The sequence below is a fragment of the Bufo bufo genome, chromosome 1 (genome assembly GCF_905171765.1).
Source record: "Bufo bufo chromosome 1, aBufBuf1.1, whole genome shotgun sequence".
Taxonomy (NCBI): Eukaryota; Metazoa; Chordata; class Amphibia; order Anura; family Bufonidae; genus Bufo; species Bufo bufo.
In genome coordinates, this window is record NC_053389.1 from 787,529,089 (window position 1) to 787,544,810 (window position 15,722).

Sequence of the window (15,722 nt, forward strand, 5' to 3'; positions counted from 1 at the left end):
ATCACCTATCGTCCTGGGGCAAAAAATACCAAGGCAGACGCATTATCTCGTAGTTTCCCTGGAGGGGGTAATGTTAGTGATCCGGTACCTATTTTACAAAGAGGAGTGGTTGTCTCTGCTGTACACTCTGTTCTAGAGGGAAAGGTGTTAGAGGCTCAGGGGGACGCCCCGGCCTCTTGCCCCTCAGAGAAATTGTTTGTACCGTTAAACCTGCGTCTTGAATTATTAAAAGAACATCATAATTCGGCACTTGCTGGACACCCGGGTAGTAAAGCAACCTTGGAGCTATTATCTCGTCGTTTTTGGTGGCCAAGGTTGCGTCAGGATGTAATGGATTTCGTGTCTACTTGTTCTACTTGTGCACGCGCGAAAGTCTCTCATACACGTCCAGCAGGGTCTTTATTGCCACTTTTCATCCCCAATAGGCCATGGACACATCTGTCAATGGATTTCATCACTGACTTACCGTTGTCGGCGGGTAAAACAGTTATCTTGGTAGTAGTAGACAGGTTTAGCAAAATGGTACACTTTATTGCGCTACCCGCACTTCCTAATGCTAAAACTCTTGCTCAGGTGTTTATCAGTGAAATCGTGAAGCTTCACGGGGTCCCTTCCGATGTGGTTTCGGATCGGGGAACCCAGTTTATTTCTAAGTTTTGGAAAGCTTTTTGTTCCCGTTTGGGGGTTCACTTGTCCTTTTCCTCAGCTTTCCATCCTCAGTCGAATGGACAGACTGAGCGTACCAACCAAAACCTGGAAACATATTTAAGGTGTTTTGTGTCTGAAAACCAAGAGTTGTGGTCATCATATTTACCGTTAGCTGAGTTTGCCATAAATAATCATTATCAGGAGTCCACTGGCAAGTCACCATTACTTGGTGCATACGGTTTTCATCCCCAATTTTGTACTTTCAAAGAGGGGGGGGTCTTCTGGGGTTCCCGAAGAGGAAAGGTTTTCTTCATCTCTTTCATCGGTATGGCAGAAGGTGCAAGTTAACTTGAAAAAGATGAGTGGTAAATATAAATGCATGGCCGATAAGAAACGGTCGCCAGGTCCGGACCTAGGAGTGAATGACTATGTGTGGTTGTCTACTAGGAATATTAAGTTGAAGGTTCCTTCTTGGAAACTGGGCCCTAGGTTCATTGGTCCCTATAAAATAGTAGCCGTCATTAACCCTGTGGCTTTTCGCCTGGAGCTACCTCAGACTTTTAAGATCCATAACGTCTTCCATAAATCGTTACTCAAGAAGTATGTTCCACCTCTAGAACCATCGCCGCTGCCACCTCCTCCTGTTATTGTGGCTGGTAATCTGGAGTTTCAAATAGCCAGAATTGTTGATTCTCGTCGGGTCCGCCGCTCTCTTCAGTATCTGGTGCATTGGAGGGGTTACGGTCCCGAGGAAAGAATGTGGGTTCCAGCGTCAGAGGTAAACGCCAACAGGTTAATTCAGGCTTTCCATGCCTCTCATCCGGAGAGACCTGGTCCTGAGTGTCCGGAGGCCCCTCGTGAAAGGGGGGGTACTGTCACGAGGGTATCAAGAGCCACGTCTGACTCCGTTATACCCGGGGTCAGGAAGTCGCAGCGGGTGGCTGCGCGCTCTATATCTAAAGATCACGTTGTTTCTTAGTGATTGTTTTCTGTGTTTGCCTTGCTATCCTTTTTGTCTCACTCAGGGATCCGTAGCTTCTCCTCCTCAGCTGTTTCTTGTCTGCCACTCCCAACCTCCTTATATTCTCCCCTCACACTTCTCTAGTTGCCAGTTATAGAGCTTCCTGCCTGGACATCTATACTGACCCACTGGAGTTGTGAATCCTGGTTGTCGTTCCAGAGTGCTACCCTCCGGATCCCTGTTGGGCTTATTGTTGTCTCCTGTTGTCGCCCTCCTGGGATTATATGTTGAGTCTGTGTTGTCTGTCCTCCCCTTGGTGTTTTCCCTTAGAGCTAGTGGTGCGGACTAGTGTTCCCACCGCCCTGTTCACTATCTAGGGCTCAGCTCAGGGAAAGCCAGGGCTTTAGGCACGTGATCGGCGTACGGGTGAGGAACCCGTCTAGGGACGTCAGGGCAGCCAGGTGCCAGCCGCAAGGTGAGTCAGGGGTCACCACCTTCCCTCTCACTTGGGCAGGGCCTACCTCGTTCCCTCCCTCTGTGTCACGTATGTGATAGTCACGCCGACCGTGATACTGACTTTTGGAGGGAAAAATCCAGACACAGGGAACTTTTGAACTTCTGGTTTAGCTTCGTTAGACGGTTGTTTACATCTCAAAACTGCTTAGTCCTTCTCATTGACTTGTATTGAGGCACAGTACAAATCTATGGCAGCTTTGAACTGCAACATTGTTTCTGTTAGGCTGTGCATCTCCAGCTTCACCCCTCCTACAAGAAGGTTCAGATAGGGACCAATATTTAATAGGAGAGACTATGTCAGACTGCACAAGTGACCAGAAGAAGATGATAGATGGAGATACTCTGCCATAGACCTTGGGTCACTAGCCCTTTGCCCACAAAGCCAGTTGGGTCTCCCGTCATTGTGCAGAGACCTTTAAAGGGGAATGCTCTATAGTTATCTTGCTTGGTTATCTTAGTGTGCCTTTAGGAAATTTGAGGAAAATCACTCCACCTGAGAAAAAACAAACACAATGCAACAGTACTCTGCAAACACAAATAATAAAGTAAATACAATAGTGTCATACTCACTATAGAAAATGTACTAGTGCTAATGCTACATTATAAATGTGAGATTCTTCGCAAGTATTTGCCAAGAATCTCGCGTCGCTTTCAGCCATGGCGACGTGCACCTGCTCATTGGGATGTGCTGACTAATCTCAATCTTTAGTTAGCTAACAGTACATCAGTGGTTAGCGACGGTAGTGTTTTTGGATGTTTTTTTTTATTTGTATATACCATCAACTGTAAACTGTGGGGAACTTCACAGTAATTGTTCATTTTGCCAGAAGTACGGTACCACCACAGGAGAAATTACACAATTCTGTCTGAAAACTTTCGGCTGTCCGGGTAATTGTACATAGGTCCTCCTGAATGAAAGATGAGGATCCTGAGAGGACAGCTATTGTGAAATTGTATGGGCACCTTAAAGGGGTATTCTCGTTTGGGATATTAATGGCATATCAATAGGATATTCAATAAATGTCAGGTGCAGTTTCCACTGCTGTCTCCAGAATGAGGTCTCAAAGTGAACAGAGAACAAGCCACGCATTCACGGCCCCCTCCATTCGCCACTATGGGACAGCCGAATACAAGCTAAGTTACTTTTGGATTTCCTATGTTGGTGAATAAAGGGATGGTCGTGCTTGCTGGCTAGTTCTCCACTAACTATTCTGGGACTTCAAAAAACAGCCGAGCACGCTTGCTTGGCTATTTTCGGAAGTCCCGTCTCAGTGAACAGAGAGTACACCATGCATGCACAGTGTGCTATCTGTTTACTTTGAGTCCCTGTTCTGAAGATAGGCTTGAAGATAGGTACTAGAGGTGGGACCCACACCTTTCTGACTTTTATGGAACGCCCTAGCTATATGCCAATGTCCAAGGGGAAGATGACCACTGATAGTCCAGCTATTTGTCCTGCCATTTTCACCACCCCAGTCACACGCTCCTTCTTTTTCTAATAGATAACTGTCACATCTGTGACAGCAACCAGAAGGTCTGAAAGATTATCTACCCATTAGTGATCTGACAGCCTCTTTTGGTTTCACTTTGTGTGTGTTGCTGGTATGTCTACACCTCCTGTTCAGGTGTGGATAATGTGACCTTTACCTCGCCCTATTTAGTCTGACTTTTCCCATCACTCCTTGCTTGCGATAGCTTCATTTGGTCTTGGAAGAGCTGGAGTGTGGTTCGTGTTGAAGTCCTGTTTATCCTTCATCCTTTGAAGTTAAGTGTTCGCTTGTCGTGTTTTGTATTCCCCCCCCCCCCTGGTTGTTTACTAGGCCTCAGTGAGACGCTAGTTCCTTCACCAGGGAAGGAACAGGTGGTCTCTGTCCTGTCATTATCTTTAGGGCATCTGAGGGTCACCAGGGTTTTCTAGGTTCCCGTGGGAGCAGGGTTTTATAGGTGGTGACCCTTTTCCTTCCCTAGCGGTGAGGCCTAGTGTCTTTCCCCTTCCTTCTTGATTGTCTTTTGGTGTTCTTCCCTACTACATCCGTGACAATAACCTACTGTTGCCCGAATGGGATAATTCTGCTATACTGTGATTTTTCTTTGTAATTGGAGCATTTATTTTGATTTACTGGAAAGCTCAAACCATTCCCCTACTTCAGAGTCGCTGTCTCACTGGGGAACTGGTGGGGAGTATTGTTTAATTACTTTCTTAATATGGGAATGAGTGAAATCTTAAGCCTCTTGCCTGCTTGGCATTAAAATTAAGCTCACAAATTTCAGTAAACATAGCTAAATATTACTAATTAAATGAGATAAATATTGGCTAATCCAGAAAGTGTTGTTGGTGTGTCAGCGAACTAGCGGGAGAGGCAACATCACCAGGGATCCTGTTATTTACTTAATGCTAATGTGTTCTGCAAGTAGAAATAATAGCGGAAATCTAGATTAGCCTGTAATCTGCCCATTTCTTCTAGAGCCGTTGATACCAATTTTTACTAAAGAGACCGGAGCCTGGAGGATGTGCTAATGTGAGGAACCGAGTCATTTTTGTTTACCTCTATTTTCTTTTACACTGCCTGTCCAAAAAAATAATAGTTGCCACCAATAAAAAGCCTTTAGCTTTGATTACGGCACACATTCGCTGTGGCATTGTTTCAATAAGCTTCTGCAATGTCACAAGATTTATTTCCATCCAGTGTTGCATTACTTTTTCACCAAGATCTTACATTGATGATGGTAGAGTCTGACTGCTGCGCAAAGCCTTCTCCAGCACATCCCAAAGATTCCCAATAGGGTTAAGGTCTGGACTCTGTGTTGGCCAATCCATGTGTGAAAATGATGTCTCATGCTCCCTGAACCACTATTTCACAATTTGAGCCCGATGAATCCTTGCATTGTCATCTTGGAATATGCCCGTGCCATCAGGGAAGAAAAAAAAGTCCATTGATGGAATAACCTGGTCCTTCAGTATGTTCAGGTAGTCCGCTGACCTCATTCTTGGAGCACATACTGTTGCTGAACCTAGACCTGACCACCTGCAGCAACTCCAGATCATAGCACTGCCCCCACAGGCTTGTACAGTAGGCACTAGGCATGATGGGTGCATCACTTCATCTGCCTCTCTTCTTACCCTGATGCGTCCATCACTCTGGTACAGGGTAAATCTGGACTTATCAGACCACATGACCTTCTTCCATTGCTCCAGAGTCCAATCTTTATGCTCCCTAGCAAATTAAAGCCTTTTTTTCTGGTTTGCCTCACTGATTAGTGGTTTTCTTACGACTACACAGCTGTTCAGTCCCAATCTCTTGAGTTCCCTTCGCATTGTGCGTGTGGAAATGTTCTTACTTTCACTATTAAACATATACCTGAGTTCTACTGTTGTTTTTCTTCGATTTGATTTCACCAAACGTTTAAGTGATTCGCCGATCACAATCATTCAGGATTTTTTTCTCGCCACATTTCTTCCTCGAATACCATGGGTCCCCACTATCCTTCCAGTTTTTAATAATGCGTTGGACAGTTCTTAACCCAATTTTAGTAGTTTCTGCAATCTCCTTAGATGTTTTCTCTGCTTGATGCATGCCAATGATTTGACCCTTCTCAAACAGACTAACATCTTTTCCACAACCACGAGATGTGTCTTTCGACATGGTTGTTTAAGAAATGAGAAGCAACTCATTGCACCAGTTGGGGTTAAATAACTTGTTGCCAGCTGAAAGATGATCGCCCATGCAGTAATTATCCAATAGGAGGCTCATAAGTATTTGCTTCGTTAAATCCAGGTGGCGACTTTTTTTTTGGACAGGCAGTGTATTTGGATATGTTGTGTGCTTTACAAGAGCTTTCTATCAAACTGCCTTCCTATCATACGTTGACTTTCCTGATGGCACCATTGCGATCTCCTAACACCAGTCACTTCCTGCAACTTTGACAAGCAAAAGTGACAAGATAGGACGTGGGGGGTATTATAGTCCTAAATATGGTTGTACATAGACATGAGAACGCCACATGGAAAATAATATACTCTACCATATGCCCAACCACCTGGGGCAGAACTTAAGTATTTATTTGCCCCATCTGGTTTCCATGCCCTTTGGGTTAATTCCTTACATGTTTCTAAGCCTACATTGTAGGACATTGGGTATGTTTTGTGTGTTTTATGAGGGCTTTCTATCAAACTCCCTTCTTATCATACTTTGACTTCCCTGGTGGTACCACTGTAATCTTCTATCACCAGGGGTATGATTGTCCTAAATATGGGTGTAAATAGACATGAGGTTCCCACATGGCAAATAATATATCCAACCACATACTGAACCACGAGGGCAGAATTTTCATGTCCTTTGGGTTAATTCCTTACATGTTTCTAAGCCTACACTGTAGAACATGTTAAGGGATTTCTTGGCCCTACTCATTAACAAGTTTACTGCCAGGATACTTTTTTGTTTGTTTGTGCAAACTACACTGCTCAAAAAAATAAAGGGAACACTAAAACAACACAATGTAACTCCAAGTCAATCACACTTCTGTGAAATCAAACTGTCCACTTAGGAAGCAACACTGAGTGACAATCAATTTCACATGCTGTTGTGCAAATGGGATAGACAACAGGTGGAAATTATAGGCAATTAGCAAGACACCCCCAATAAATGAGTGGTTCTGCAGGTGGTGACCACAGATCACTTCTCAGTTCCTATGCTTCCTGGCTGATGTTTTGGTCACTTTTGAATGCTGGCGGTGCTTTCACTCTAGTGGTAGCATGAGACGGAGTCTACAACCCACACAAGTGGCTCAGGTAGTGCAGCTTATCCAGGATGGCACATCAATGCGAGCTGTGGCAAGAAGGTTTGCTGTGTCTGTCAGCGTAGTGTCCAGAGCATGGAGGCGCTACCAGGAGACAGGCCAGTACATCAGGAGACGTGAAGGAGGCCGTAGGAGGGCAACTACCCAGCAGCAGGACCACTACCTCCGCCTTTGTGCAAGGAAGAACAGGAGGAGCACTGCCAGAGCCCTGCAAAATGACCTCCAGCAGGCCACAAATGTGCATGTGTCTGCTCAAACGGTCATAAACAGACTCCAGGAGGGTGATATGAGGGCCCGACGTCCACAGGTGGGGGTTGTGCTTACAGCCCAACACCGTGCAGGACGTTTGGCATTTTCCAGAGAACACCAATATTGGCAAATTCGCCACTGGCGCCCTGTGCTCTTCACAGATGAAAGCAGGTTCACACTGAGCACATGTGACAGACGTGACAGAGTCTTGAGACGCCGTGGAGAACATTCTGCTGCCTGCAACATCCTCCAGCATGACCGGTTTGGCATTGGGTCAGTAATGGTGTGGGGTGGCATTTCTTTGGAGGGCTGCACAGCCCTCCATGTGCTCACCAAAGGTAGCCTGACTGCCATTAGGTACCGAGATGAGATCCTCAGACCCCTTGTGAGACCATATGCTGGTGCGGTTGGCCCTGGGTTCCTCTTAATGCAAGACAATGCTAGACCTCATGTGGCTGGAGTGTGTCAGCAGTTCCTGCAAGACGAAGGCATTGATGCTATGGACTGGCCCGCCCGTTCCCCAGACCTGAATCCAATTGAGCACATCTGGGACATCATGTCTCGCTATATCCACCAACGTCACGTTGCACCACAGACTGTCCAGGAGTTGGCAGATGCTTTAGTCCAGGTCTGGGAAGAGATCCCTCAGGAGACCGTCCGCCACCTCATCAGGAGCATGCACAGGCGTGGTAGGGAGGTCATACAGGCACGTGGAGGCCACACACACTACTGAGCCTCATTTTGACTTGTTTTAAGGACATTACATCAAAGTTGGATCAGCCTGTAGTGTGTTTTTCCACTTTAATTTTGAGTGTGACTCCAAATCCAGACCTCCATGGGTTGAAAAATTTAATTTCCATTTTTTTATTTTTGTGTGATTTTGTTGTCAGCACATTCAACTATGTAAAGAACAAAGTATTTCAGAAGAATATTTAATTAATTCAGGTCTAGGATGTGTTATTTTTGTGTTCCCTTTATTTTTTTGAGCAGTGTATATTATACCCATATGTATTTTGAAATGAGATAACTGGTACATTGTAACTACTGCCACCCATCATTTCACAATCATAAGTACCTTCATGCAACTTTGCATCAAAAAATAACATTTTGTAAGACAAGCATAAAAATGTATGTTTGTGACTAAAAGTTTGACCCATGTAGAGATGACACAGAACAACTTTTAAAAATTAAAAAGTTTAGGATGTGCAGAGTTTTTACTGTTGTCTATGACTCTATGCAGATGTCTTCATAGAAGCCACTTGGTCTGCCTCTATGGAGCAGGTAGACTTGTTCCCAAAGATATTGGTGAACCAAAGACAAGAAAGGCATACCAATATGTTTTGAAAGGGGACTCTAGACTAATCTATAGCATTATCATAGGTATGAGCCCATGGGTGGCAGTAGTTGAATACAGCTGTACAGTAAGCATCAAAAGTTGACTTCTCTTCTGTCTTCATCTTGATTACTGAACTTGGACACCTATGTCTACAAACATCTAAAAGCCTACCAACATCAAATTTCATTGAGTTACCTTAAGTGACTCTTCATGGTGGTAGACCATCAATGACGTAAGGCCATTCAACCAAAGCATATGGAAAATACTGATGCTTCCTTCACTTCTCTGGCATGTATAAGGAGTTTGAAATGGGAGAGGAGTCTACCCTCCTGTGAAAGAGATGTGAAATGATTAACATGTAGAATGTATTTTATGAAAATTTCACCAGTCTGTTCCATCCATCTGTTTCTTTATCACGTAGTATGGAAAAGAAGTGAAGATAGGAGAATTATGGATGCATATTGTGAGCTATTTCTGAACCCGTGACAGCACTATGTCCTTCTGTGACCTCAAGTATCCGACATACAGGGGAAAAAATGACAGATTGACCAGGAGGACATTTTTCTGGAGAGATGGACCTGATGGTCAGAACCTTTTGCTCCTCCACTGGATTAATGCCTTATATTGTGATATATAATGTTCTGTCAAGATCTCAGGGTTAAAGGAGGTTAACAACTTGAGCAGAATTGGTCAGACACTCCTGAACCCAGGTGTCCCCAGGAAGAGGTTGTTATTTTTCAATATGTTTTATTCTATGGAGCACTTGTAGTAGTATATCATTATTGTAATTTAGTTTAATAGTAAATGATCATATATTTTTTTTATACTGCACCAACTCCCAACATATATCTCTGATGTACAGTATACATTATGTGCTAAATGGTTATGAACAGAGCCTAATACACACCATTATAATACATGCACCTACATGTATTATATAAAGGTATATAGTGTGCCTGTGTGAATTACATACAGTAGGCGTATACGCTCTACCTGTATTACATATGTGTAAATGCTGCACCTGTGTGTATTTTATATAGGCATATGCTGTATCTGTATAACATATGTGTATATATATACTGCACCTTTGTGTATTACAATACTGCACTTGTATTATATGTGTACTGTATATATTGCACCTGTCTGATGTATTACATATAGGTACAGTATACAGTATTTTGCCCCTGTGTATATTACACATATCTGCATACTGTACTCTACCTGTATTGCATTTAGGTGTATACTGCACCTGTATTACATGTGTAAATACTGTACCTGTGTGTATTACATATAAGTGCGGTATATATTGTACCTGTATTACATATGTGTATAAACTGCATCTGTCAGATGTATTACATATAGGTAGAGTATATATTGTACCTGTATACATGTGTATATATTGCACCTGTCTGATGTACAGTACCTGTGTGTATTATAGGGCTGCAGCTAACTATTATTAGAATAATTAATTGTCGATAATTTCATTGATCGGGAAAAAACACCAAAATCACAAAAAAAGGGGTTTATATGATTTTACTTGAAAAATTATGTTCAAAGGCCATATCAAAACAAATTTAGGAGTTACATAATTATAAAAATGTTGCATTACAATGTAAAAAAGACAAGTTATGAGGGATCTGTGGATGACACACTGTTATGGGGGATCTGTGGATGATACTGTTATGGGGGATCTGTGGATGACACTGTTATGGGGGATCTGTGGATGATATTGTTATGGGGGATCTGTGTATGATATTGTTATGGGGGATCTGTGGATGATACTGTTATAGGGAGGGGGATCTGTGGATGGCACTGTTATAGGGAGGGGGATCTGTGGATGGCACTGTTATAGGGAGGGGGATCTGTGGATGGCACTGTTATAGGGAGGGGGATCAGTGGATGACACTATATAGCATCTTATGCTATATGTGTCTCCACAGATCCCCCTCCCTATAACAGTGCCATCCACAGATCCCCCTCCGTATAACAGTGCCATCCACAGATCCCCCTCCCTATAACAGTACCATCCACAGATCCCCCTCCGTATAACAGTGCCATCCACAGATCCCCCTCCCTATAACAGTGTCATCCACAGATCCCCCTCCCTATAACAGTGTCATCCACAGATCCCCCTCCCTATAACAGTACCATCCACAGATCCCCCTCCCTATAACAGTGCCATCCACAGATCCCCCTCCGTATAACAGTGCCATCCACAGACCCCCCTCCGTATAACAGTGCCATCCACAGATCCCCCTCCCTATAACAGTACCATCCACAGATCCCCCTCCCTATAACAGTGCCATCCACAGATCCCCCTCCCTATAACAGTGCCATCCACAGATCCCCCTCCCTATAACAGTGCCATCCACAGATCCCCCTCCCTATAACAGTGCCATCCACAGATCCCCCTCCCTATAACAGTGTCATCCACAGATCCCCCTCCCTATAACAGTACCATCCACAGATCCCCCTCCCCATAACAGTACCACTACCATCCACAGATCTCCCAATACACTGGCCACATCAGTATTCAGACTATTCCTTAACTGGCAGTAACTTTTACTTGAACTTTAAATCAGCGCTATGATCTTTATTACCTTACAAATACAATAAAGCTCCGGTAACAAGCAAAGCGGGCGGCGGCGTAACGTCACTCACTCATGTGACTCGCCAGCTCCGCCCACTTTATGAATGAAGCAGGCGGAGCAGGCGGGTCATGTGAGTAAGTGACGTTACGCCGCCGCCCGCTCTGCCTGTTACCAGAGCTTCATTGTAAGGTAATAAAGATGCGCTGATTTAAAGTTCAAGTAAAAGTTACTGCCAGTTAATGACCCGCAGGCATAGCGCCTGACAGGCCGCTCCCGCCCGCATAGCAACGAATCGGACAATTTTTCGATAATGGGATTCGTTATTGAATATTATCAATAACTTTGATTAATCGTTGCAGCCCTAGTGTATTACATATGTGTACGTACTGTACCTGTATTACATATGTGTATATATTGCACCTGTCTGACACATTACATATAGGTAGAGTATATGCAGTATGCAGCCCTGCAGGGTGAGCGAATGTGAGGTCACAGGGGTAGTTAACAGACCGAGGGTTGCTCTTGGTACTCACAGTTTTTATATACCCTGGGCAGGCGTACAGCAGTGATGGAGAGGCTGGCACATGGATCCTCTGGGGCACTCTCTGTATATAGGGACCAGGCCGGGTGGTAGGTGAGGTGCCCTGGGTGTTGGAAGGTTTAGTGTGCCTGTGGCAAGATCCCTTATAGTTCATGACGCCAGCGCCGGTATCAGTGGCACACCGATTTGTTGTAGGAATAATTGAGGTACACACAGTTGCAGTGAACCAGAACTTCTTTTTACTGAACAGTCCAACTATGTACAGGTTTCAGTTAGTTCCACATGTAAAAAGTTGGTAACAGGCAGGCTTCATATAAATGGCAGGCAAAGTCTTTGCAAGATACTCAGAGGGAATAACACTTACAGATCAGGCTGCACTTTCCTCAGATCCTGTCTGTCTTCCCCCAAGGCCCGAATGCCCTATTGCTGGCTTTATCCTTGGGTAGGGAAAACTTCCTCTGTTATAAATCCTCTTGCTGTAAATATCCTTCTGCCCTTCAGCTTTTTACTTGGCTGGAATAAAGTGGCTCTGCTCTGTACTTTTTAAGGTGCTAGATATCTTCAGGAGGTAACTTCTTCCCCTGGTGGCAAGCTAGGAGCCTGGGCTATCTAGCTGCATGTCAGAAGCTGCTCCTCAGCTACTCTCTGGCTAAGGTGCACACTTGGCTTCTGAACACTCAACAACCTCTCCCTGAACAGGACCTGACTATATATACTAGGGAGTTCCCTAGCTCCCTCTACTGCCTAGGAGGAGGAACTACACCCCTAACAGGCCTGGTCCAGGAGATAATATGAAAATATACATTAAAATGCAATATAAAATACAATGACCATGTTCCACAGGAGGTGGAGAACAACGTGACCCAATTGACCCTTGAGTAGTGCCCACATTTACATAGTGGGACACTACATATATATTGTACCTGTATTACATATCTGTATATATTGCACCTGTCTGATATATTACATATAGGTAGAGTATATATTGTACCTGTATTACATATGTGTATATATTGCACCTGTCTGATGTATTACATATAGGCACAGTACCTGTGTGTATTACATTTGTGTATGTACTGTACCTGTATTGCCTATAGGTATATACTGTGCCTGTATTACAAGTACAGCATATGCATAATTATAAAAATGTAGAACACAAACCGGTGCCGTACTGTATATACTGTACACATGCAGTATATTAGACAATGGTACATTATAGGCACATATATATAATACATGGCGTGTCATAGAGCAGATAGTACTGGACATGATCAAGTCTCTCCCCAGATGCTGATGGTGCTTCCTTCTCCTCACTCTCTCCTGCCCCACAGCAAGAAGTGGCCCCTACTGCCTCCAGGGGACCCCAGGACAGGCTGTGGATGCAGAGCTTTGAAATAAGCAGAGGGGTCATAACGACCATGGCCCCCAGGTCACTGATTTTGTCGGAAGTCTATCACAAGTCTCATTCTACAGTAGACTGTAATCTGAGTGCAATTTACAAGTCGTCAAGGACAAGTATAAAGTGTGTGGGAAATTTAAGAAATTAGAGCACAGGATGAAAGTATAATTTTTCATCAAGTCTCCATAGCCCAAATGGATGTTTGAGGGGCCCCGGGGCCACATACACATCTCCAATATATTTCTTTAGGTCCTTGGCCTTCAGGGAATGGAGACAGAAAAGAAATGGCCTCTGGCAATGCCAGTGATATCAGAAGCTCCGCGTTAGGCTTCCCAGGAGAACTGAGTTACCGACTTGTCTTTAGTTTTAGATATTTTTTGTGCTAATTATAATGAATTTTCATTTTCTGAACAAAATTAGTTCTAAAATACATTAGATTTGATTACAATAATAAAATTGTATCTATGGTAACTGTTAATGTGTCTTCCGAGTCCATCATTGTTAAAGGGACACTGACCTCTTTTCTGCATACTAAAGGAATCTTTGGTATATCATCTTAAAGGGTTTGTCCCTCAAAAATTATTCTACAGGAAGTATTACTTTACTGAGAGAGTAGTGGATGCATGGAATAGCCTTCCTGCAGAAGTGGTAGCTGCAAATACAGTGAAGGGGTTTAAGCATGCATGGGATAGGCATAAGGCCATCCTTAATATAAGATAAGGGCCGGGGGCTATCCATAGTATTCAGTATATTGGGCAGACTAGATGGGCCAAATGGTTCTTATCTGCCGACATATTCTATGTTTCTATGTTTCTATGTTACAGTTTTCAAACCAGCCCATGGATCTGAATACTTTTGTAACTGCATGTAATCAAAAATTTAGAATAGCCCCTGAGCTATTCCATAAAATGTATCTGTATAGCGCTACACTGCCCTTGAGTTTTCAGCTTGATATAAATCTAGCAGAGCAATGAATGTGAAGATCTCTGGATCCATGTGAGGTACAGGGCTGGTTCTAGCTTTGTCAGAAAGAGATTGTCATCTTCTATATGATGTTTGATTTTTATTTTAAACATTAGTCATGGGAAAACCCCTTTAAGTATGCTCTGCACATGTTCTGGAGAAACATTTCCAAGGGACATTATGTGAATTGGTGGTAAGAGGAGGATGGGTGGGAATGCTTACCCACATGAGGTTCCTCAGATGCAGGACTTTACTGAAATCTGAGGGTAACAAAAATAGTCTGCCATGATGTGTAGGAACGTAAAGTTTAAAATCCATTATATAAGACAGAGCTTCCACCTCTTACGTATTTCAAGCTTCCAGTAGCCCAGAATATGTCATAATTGATGGATGCTAGTCTCGCCTCTGGGACCCTTATCCCTCTCCAGAAAAAGGATTCCGCCTGACTGCCACATCCAGGCCAGGAATAAATGAAGAAGTGGTCGAGCATATCCACTGCTCTCTCCATTTACCACTGTTGCTTATTAAACAACTGGTCCTACTTGCTAAGTCAACTCCCATCGAAGTGAGTGGAGAGAGTCATGGACACTCACGGCCATTCATTGTTGGCCTGGATGTGACAGCCAGTCCCTGCCTCATCAGGTGGCCGTTCTGGATTGTGGGACCAGTATCGATCAAATATTTATGGCATATCCTGTGGGAATACCCCTTTAACTTGTTTTATACATTATCCAGAAAAATACTGCATAGACAGTCCAGATATAGAGTGTAAACCCATCCACATCCTCTCCTATCCCCTGGTTGAACTTGATTAGCATACAGTTGGGACCCTATGCCACGGCGGTTATCCGCCCTAGGGTGCGGCCTGAGAACTGGGAAAGAGAGAATGAGGATGACGGACCAGCCCAAGATAAGGATCTAGGATCCCAGCCGCCCCGCTTTGGAATGATATGGATTTCTGCACAAATTGGTCATAAAATGTGATCTGATCTTCATCTAAGTCACAACAATAGACAACCACAGTCTGCTTAAACTAATAACACACAAAGATTTAAATGTTACCATGTTTTTATTGAACACACCATGTAAACATTCACAGTGCAGGTGTAAAAAGTATGTGAACCCTTGGATTTAATAACTGGTTGAACCTCCTTTGGCAGCAATAACTTCAACCAAACGTTTCCTGTAGTTGCAGATCCGACGTGCACAACGGTCAGGAGTAATTCTTGACCATTCCTCTTTACAGAACTGTTTCAGTTCAGCAATATTCTTGGGATGTCTGGTGTGAATCGCTTTCTTGAGGTCATGCCACAGTATCTCAATCGGGTTGAGGTCAGGACTCTGACTGGGCCACTCCAGAAGGCATATTTTCTTCTGTTTAAGCCATTCTGTCGTTGATTTACTTCTATGCTTTGGGTCGTTGTCCTGTGGCAACATCCATCTTCTGTTGAGCTTCAGCTGGTGGACAGATGGCCTTAAGTTCTCCTGCAAAATTTCTTGATAAACTTGGGAATTAATTTTTCCTTCAATGATAGCAATCCGTCCAGGCCCTGACTCAGCAAAGCAGCCCCAAACCATGATGCCCCCACCACCATACTTCACAGTTGGGATGAGGTTTTGATGTTGGTGTGCTGTGCCTCTTTTTCTCCACACATAGTGTTGTGTGTTTCTTCTAAACAACTCAACTTTGGTTTCATCTGTCCACAGAATATTTTGCCAGT

At 43.8% G+C, this 15,722-nt stretch overlaps 1 long non-coding RNA gene across 1 annotated transcript in view; it reads right to left on the reverse strand.

The window, feature by feature from the left end:
• Nucleotides 1–2,435: 2,435 nt before the first annotated feature.
• LOC120987243 overlaps nt 2,436–15,722 on the reverse strand; it is a 59,968-nt gene continuing 46,681 nt past the window's right edge. The window contains exons 2-3 of the long non-coding RNA XR_005775967.1: nt 8,703–8,836; nt 2,436–2,618 (exon numbers count right to left, since the gene is read on the reverse strand). This is a non-coding gene — a long non-coding RNA (uncharacterized LOC120987243). The remainder of the gene's footprint in view (nt 2,619–8,702; nt 8,837–15,722) is intronic.